At 24.0% G+C, this 7605-nt stretch overlaps 1 protein-coding gene and 1 long non-coding RNA gene across 3 annotated transcripts in view; one reads left to right on the top strand and one right to left on the bottom strand.

Moving 5' to 3' along the window:
• The first annotated feature begins 586 nt into the window (after positions 1-586).
• Positions 587-7605, top strand: part of LOC114121326 (uncharacterized) — a 33862-nt gene continuing 26843 nt past the window's right edge. For both annotated transcript variants that reach the window (XM_027983598.2, XM_027983597.2), the window contains exon 1: positions 587-1130. The gene's annotated coding sequence lies outside the window, so the exon portion shown is untranslated. The remainder of the gene's footprint in view (positions 1131-7605) is intronic.
• Positions 1127-1869, bottom strand: LOC126550189 (uncharacterized). The gene is made up of 3 exons (XR_007604229.1): positions 1694-1869; positions 1460-1551; positions 1127-1287 (listed from the first exon to the last, which is right to left on the bottom strand). It is a non-coding gene; the product is annotated as an uncharacterized LOC126550189 (long non-coding RNA).

The raw sequence follows: 7605 nt of genomic DNA, 5'->3' as shown, positions 1-7605 counted from the left end.
CACTTAACATGGTTTTATTAACACGCGGGTTATAAATCACTATAAAAACATTTTTTATAAAAGGTTTGTTTACACATTATTAATTTATTCAATTTTTTTTTTTTATTACAAGATATTTTGCAAAATTTATTGATATTTAGCACTTATAAATTAGTCGGGTGACGTTCATCGAATACTTGTACTGATTAAATTTAATTCAAATGACGATGACTTATAAATAGCTACTTTTAAGAGGCCTCCAATGTTGGAAGTTATATACCCTGGCCTGTCAAGACTTAGATCCGGCACTGGCTATATTCGGTCTATTCCGCTACCATATCGACAAACGGTAGCAGGATGGTATTGATGTTATGAGTGAATTTTACGCAATAGGGAAAAAACGATGATATAATAACGCCGTCGTCAATAGATCTCATAATTATTATTATGATTGTACGTTATTGTCGCGATAAATCTACGTAGCGATTTATGATTATACCGTACCTAAATACTATACCGTCTATACCATTACCGCGTTATCGCGCCGTCGCCAACCACGGCAGCTCCAGCGGTAGTGACGGGTGGTAGCGGGGCGGCTGCGTCGCACTAACCGCGAGTCACGACCACGTTGGTAGTCCGGCGTCAAACTCACCGGTGTCAGGTTCTTATTTCAGTGACGAGCAGATCGACGTCGGTCTCGTGAACGCGTGAGATTATATTTTTCACGAGAATAGTATAATTTGCTGCTACGCGTTAAAATTTGTTTTTTATTTCACACGGCTCCGTTTTAATACATTTGTCTGTCTTGACGATTTTTTTCGTGCCATCGCTGGATTTAGGGAATCGCAACGACAATAATTTATATAATATTTGTGTATAACAAGCCGGATATAACTCTCGACAGCATTACCGAATTACCAATCTAGAGTGACTCCGAGAACATTTTATAGTATTACTAATCATATGATGTTATTCATCGTTACGCATGGTTCGTCTTCACTATTAGCCGGATGTCCGTTAGTATTGTGATAACGTCACCGAGACTACGTGCGAAGCTGTTTCGGTTTTTCAAAATAACGAGATTCGCCGTCGTCTTTAAGCAACTACACGGCTACATATTCACCTGCCACACGGCTCCAAGTCTAGCTGAGGTAAGGGTTTCAACGATGTTTGATATTTATTTGTGATGTTTTATATACGGGAGATCGCTTTATGACGCATCCTTTCCGGCAGTGTCGCATCATTGTGTAACTGCGGTATTTGATATTGTTTTTCCTAACCAATCTTCATCAACCGAAAAAAATGTACCTGTCAATATTATTAAAAATATTGTAATTTGTGTTCACTATATTTATCAAATCCGGGGTTGTCATTAATAAAAAAAATATATATAATATAATATAATAAATAATAATAATTGGCGAAGATTTAATACAATTATTTTTGGAGAATATTTTATTTTATTTTTAATAAAATTTACCTTTAAATAATCAAAAATATTATGTGCATCACGTCTCCTCTTCATCTTTTTTATCGCCGAAATACTTGATTTATAATATAAATTATCTTCAACTGTAATAAGTAATAACTATGTTACTCACTGGCTACTACTATACAATCATATCGTGTTATACAATATTTACGTAGACGTTATTTGCGGTATCAATAAACGTTAACTCTTAAATTTATTATTGAATATATAAATATGACGTACCTATTCCGAACGCTCTGCATAATCCATATAATATGCTGTAGTAACTAAAATATAAAATAACTAAAACTTATAAAAAACAATTAGTTGTTTGTACAACATGTATAAATATTACTTTATTGCTATAATACAAGTAAAATATTGCGTGAAATTATATGATCCAAAATGTCAAAAAATAATAATTTTGTTGACACTAAGATTGTATTACGATGTTATTATACTCCATATAGATAATATTATATTTTGTATAATAATATATAGGTATGTTGTATACAATTTAACATTTACAAGTATACCTACTCAATGATAGTATTGACAATGAGTATTATGAGTTGGCAGTATATAATAGTATGTACGAGTTACTAGTTAGTAGTTAAATTATTTTTTTTCTATTCAAACAAAATAAAGATATACTTTTGGCTTGATAATTATAATTGTAAGCATTTAAAGAGATTAATTTGTTTTTAATTTTGGAACATGTATACTATATTACTATATTTAATATTTATGGCACGTACAAATAATAAATACAAGTTTTGAAAAATTATTATTAAAAATTAAAATAAAACTTTTAACCGGGTGCGTATTTATCAGGATACATTTTTGAAATTTTTCTATAAGATGAGAATACTAATTATTATTAAAATATTAAATATATACAATTCATAAAAATAATAATTATAAAAAATATACAACTATATTACCAATTAGATAATAGTTATTGTATATGCGCATATCTGCTAAATATTACTATTACAGCATGTTTTTTGTTTATTTTATATACGATGTAATAAACTAACACAATATACCAAACTGAAGAACGAAGTGTGCATATTAAATATAAATATTACAAATAATTTATAAAATACTTTATGAATGTATATAAAGAAAATCTTTTGTGAGTATTGTGTATATTGTATTTATCTACAGTATACATAGTAAGTACATACTGAACTGATAAGGATATTAAAAACTCTCTTCCTTCATCCCTTCTTAAATAATATTCTTATAAATAAACACGTATTATTACGAATAAAGATTTGGGTAAATACACCCAAACATAAACGATTAACAAATATTGAACACTATCATATTTTCTTTTTAATAAATAGTAGTAGATTATTGTATTGTGATTTATATTGCTTTATTTTAATAACTGTTAGTGTAATGTAATAGCTACAATTTAAATAAATTTATTTTATAAACTAAATAGATTGATATTTCTTTATCGTTATAAAATATTATCAATATTTTACATTAAAAGATATTATAACTACAGGTATTCTTTTTTATGAGCACGTGTCTATGATGACTAGGTAATATTATAAAGAATGACTAAAAATACAATGAGTTTAAAATTATTGTTTTTTTATTTTATTATTATTATTAAGAATGACTATTCATCAATCAATTAATTACCCAAGTTTTAATAATCATTGATAATTATTTTACTATATCCGTATATGATCTATCATTACATTTCATAAATGTATGGAATCTTAATTTATAAAGAATTATTATGCATAAATGTATTAATTTTAATGGAATATACCATATTTGGCCACAATATTAAATTATAGTTTCAATTCCAAGTATATTGTTGAACATTATGCATTTATGCATATGATTGTTGAAAATCATAATTCAAAAAAATAAAAAACATAATGATTTTAAAAGATCATTTTATTATTTTTCACAAATTAAAATGTAGATAAAGCAATAATATTAAGTTTTTATGTATATAATTGTATACAGTTTAATTCCTTAAAAAATAATTAACAATTTCATAGTATTATAATATCCACAATACCTAAAAAATGTATGAGTATAATTATTAATTATAAATGGTTTTTTTATTGTGTTACTAAGTATATTTTTTGATTAAAAACAATTGATTAAAGTAATTAGATTTTTACAATAAAAATGGATTGTTAGCGTCTATAAAAATAATTTATTTAATTTAGGTCTGGTAAATTTTATAAAATAATGTAAATAATATATTAGTATAAGTTGTTAGGCATTTATTTTTATTTTTATGCAATGGTAAATATTTTTCACTCTTATAAACTAAAAAAATATATATATTGTTAAAAATAAATATACACCGGAATTTTCATGTATTAGATTAATTCTTTAAATTAAAACTTATGAAAAAAAACAAAATTATCTCATTAATGTCAGCTCTTTGAAACATTGTAAGTACTTTTTTGACAAAAAAAAAGTTATAAAAAACGCATGGGTACAAAATTCAAAATTCAGTTAAGAAAAATAAATCTCAGTTATATTAAACAAGATAGTTTTTTATGAATCTGTTTTAAAACCGTGTACGCCAATATTTGGAAGAAGAATAAAGAGAATAAAAAAAATAAAATAAAAATGGTATCAATTTTTTTCAAATATGCAATCCACAATCATATATTTTACAGGCATTATTCATTAAACGTATCGTTATATATCCAAAATTATTAAATAAAATTATTTATTTATTTTTTTTTTTTTGTTATATTATAATATTAGACAGCACTCAGTGTAAGGATGCATTTAGTCGGGAAAATATTTGTTTATTTAGTATTCAATGAGTAATTTATGTTGTGCACTTATGTGTATGTTAAAATTGTGAACATGCATACAACTTATTCATTATAACTATTGATATGATAATGTATAGTTACTATTCTAAAATTAAAAGAAAAAATACATGATTTTTTTATCTGTTTTATAAAATACCTACTACTTTAAGTACTATTATACGAGTACTATACTCTTGCAGCTGGTTGTAACATTATATAGGTTCTAGCGTGTAGGTTTTGTTTGTTTAATTTTTAAATTCCAAACGAACTATTGTATATTGTTATCTTGAAAAGCATATGCATAAAATATTAATAACAAGACAATATTATAAACTGGTATAATATTATTCAATCAAAAATCTTATATTTATATAACTTTTTAAACAACTTATTTAACTATAGCATTTAATATTATCCATTTAAACAGTTTTACATGTTGTAATTTAAAAAGAAATATTTTAGAAATCAAAAATGGTGTAAGTCTTAGCCTTTTAAACCTAAATATGATGCATATCCATACACATAAACACACATAACAGTTGAATATCTATTCTAAGTTAAATTAACAAATAATTGTAATTAGAATATACTATAACGAAAGAAATAGTAACAAAGTAAATATCATAGATATTTTTTTTTTGCGTGCTTGCTTCTAAGTATTGGTCATTATATTTATATTATAGTATGTAAGATACTTCTGTTTGTGCAGAGTTTAATATTATCAAATATTATATTGAATAAGCTTGTAATTGAAAATTAAAAATTAAGTTAGGTATTATACACATGACTATAAAAAGTATGATTTTATAAACTACGCGCTATACTTTAAACAATATAATGGTGTAACCCAAGAAAAATAATTATATGTTTAATAAACTATATTCTTTATACCTGCATGGCCATGTAATTTATAAGTTAATTTAAACTACTAATTAATGTGAAATTACCCAATTCAATTTAATAGTATGTTCAAAAAGACATTATTAAATAGTCAACACTAATAAAAATGAAACCTATCGTATCATAATAAATAACAAGTCATGGATAAAAATATTATAATATGGTAGATTTACGAAATACTAGTAAATAATAATGTAGGTACAATAAAACCTCAAAATAGCGTAGACTCTCGGTCACCAAAATTTTGTCCATTATTCATAGTAGGTACATTTTTGAAATTCATTAAGTTATAAATTATGCGTTAGGTTAAATTAAATTACAAAATTATTATTTAATGTTTTGATAATATAATTACCTATTTTAATATTTTACAATATATATTTAAAGAAATATAAAAAAAAAAGAAATTCATTTATGCATAAAATACAATTCGATTCCGTGTAAAAAAATCGATTTTTGAACAAATTCGCTAACATTGTATTAATGTAAGCACGTACTTTTGGTGTCTTTTTGTCATTATTTTTAAATTATGATTAAAAATTGTGTCCACTATTCGGGGTTTTTCCTATTGAATATGTTCCTGTTTCCAAAAAAATGTTATTAAGGGTTATCTGGTGGAGGATGTTTCAATATCATATAATATTATACAAAAATTTACCTTAATATTAATACATGTTATGTATAAATCAGTTATAATATATATTATATACTCTATAGTGTAAGCTAAAAATGACAAAAATGTTTTTTATAAAATGAGAACTGTATTATTGTTATCGTCAAGTTACAGAAATTTTAATGGACGAATACATAACACGTACATGATCAATACAGTTAGGTTCGGTTTTGATTTTAACATTATTATACCAACTTTATAAATTCGTGCACAGATTTAGTATAGATAAATAATTTTACATAGTTGTAATAAAAACTACAATAAGTTTTTATTGTAGGTAGGTGTATCATAAAGTCATAATACCAGGTGTTAAAATAATTATCTTTATTTACTAACATTTAACAAACAATAACCTGATGCTACCTAATTGAAAAATATTAGGTCAAAATAATAGTTAAGCACTGTTGAGAAAATAATTTGTACATTGATTCCTGAAACTGCTTAACCTAGAAATCAATTTTTGGTTCTTTCATATCTTGAAACCTATATCATTATTTATGTATATATTCAGTTATCTTTACATTTGTACATTAGTTCATTGTTCAGTTTCAAGTCCCAACCCCTAAAATTGTATTGTTTTCTTAATAAAAAAATTGTGAGCATAAGTGACATTCTCTAAGTTCTGACAAAGGTGAAACACAGTTAACTACTAGAGACAAAGCAAATTTACATTTTTATATTATTTTTGAAGACCATAAAATACAACTTTAAAACATCGTTATAATATAACCCAAGTCAATATTAATTAAATTAATTTTTCTTTAACATTATGACTAGAATGTAAAAATACAAATATTGAAATTCACATTTTTTTCTTATAGGAAGTTTAATAATTTCAGAAATAATCTTAATTATGGTACTGTACGTAGGTTTTATAGATCTAAATGTGTTAACCTTGGAATGCCAATATAGATTATCAGGTATTATATTATTTGGAGAACGTAACTAATGAATGCATACGCATAGATACTAACCATTTCAATTGTACGAGCTTAATAATAAAACGTTAATAAATATATTTTATTTATATTAAATTTAGTATTTTAGTTTTAAAATAACTTTGAAGTAATTAGTTTAACAAAGAAAAAATTACAAAACTGTAATTTTTAATGTAATAAAACAAAATATATTTTTGTTATTATTCTGTACATATTATTTTAATATTTAAATTATATCTATAGATTTAAATTCTATAAAGTATATGTTATTAAATAAAAAATTATTATCTTAATTGATAATTATACTTTGTATTTTACAACTGTAATATAAATACTCGATACTGTTTTTAAAAAACGTTTTGGATACTCTTACTCAAAAAATGTATCAAATAAAAATACATTCCTCCATTCTAAATTAAAAAAAATTAAAAAAATAATGGATTATTAATATCATGATCCATTATTAATGATACAAATAAAGAATATTCTTTCGTTGATTCTTTCAATAAATTAAACGAATAAAAAGAAGGTTTTCTGAGTTGTAAAAGTGTTTTAATTATTTCTTAGGGCAAAATACGAAGGCAATAAAAGTATTTTCCACTAATTATATTAAGTAATCTTAAACTTTATTTTTAAAACTAAAATAAAATAAATCTTCAGTGTATATTTATTCAACAGAATGTATTTATATAATCCATTTACAGACTCAACGTGCTAGTCATATATTCGTATAGGCATATAATAATATCCTTGTTCATAATTTTGATTTATTAAAAAGTTAATTTATTATAATTTTTATTAATGTAAATTGTTTAAATTCTATTAAATTTGACT

Source organism: Aphis gossypii, chromosome 1 (genome assembly GCF_020184175.1).
Source record: "Aphis gossypii isolate Hap1 chromosome 1, ASM2018417v2, whole genome shotgun sequence".
Lineage (NCBI taxonomy): Eukaryota > Metazoa > Arthropoda > Insecta > Hemiptera > Aphididae > Aphis > Aphis gossypii.
The sequence above is the reverse complement of the archived record's forward strand: the minus strand, read 5'-3'. Positions and strand labels throughout refer to the sequence as shown.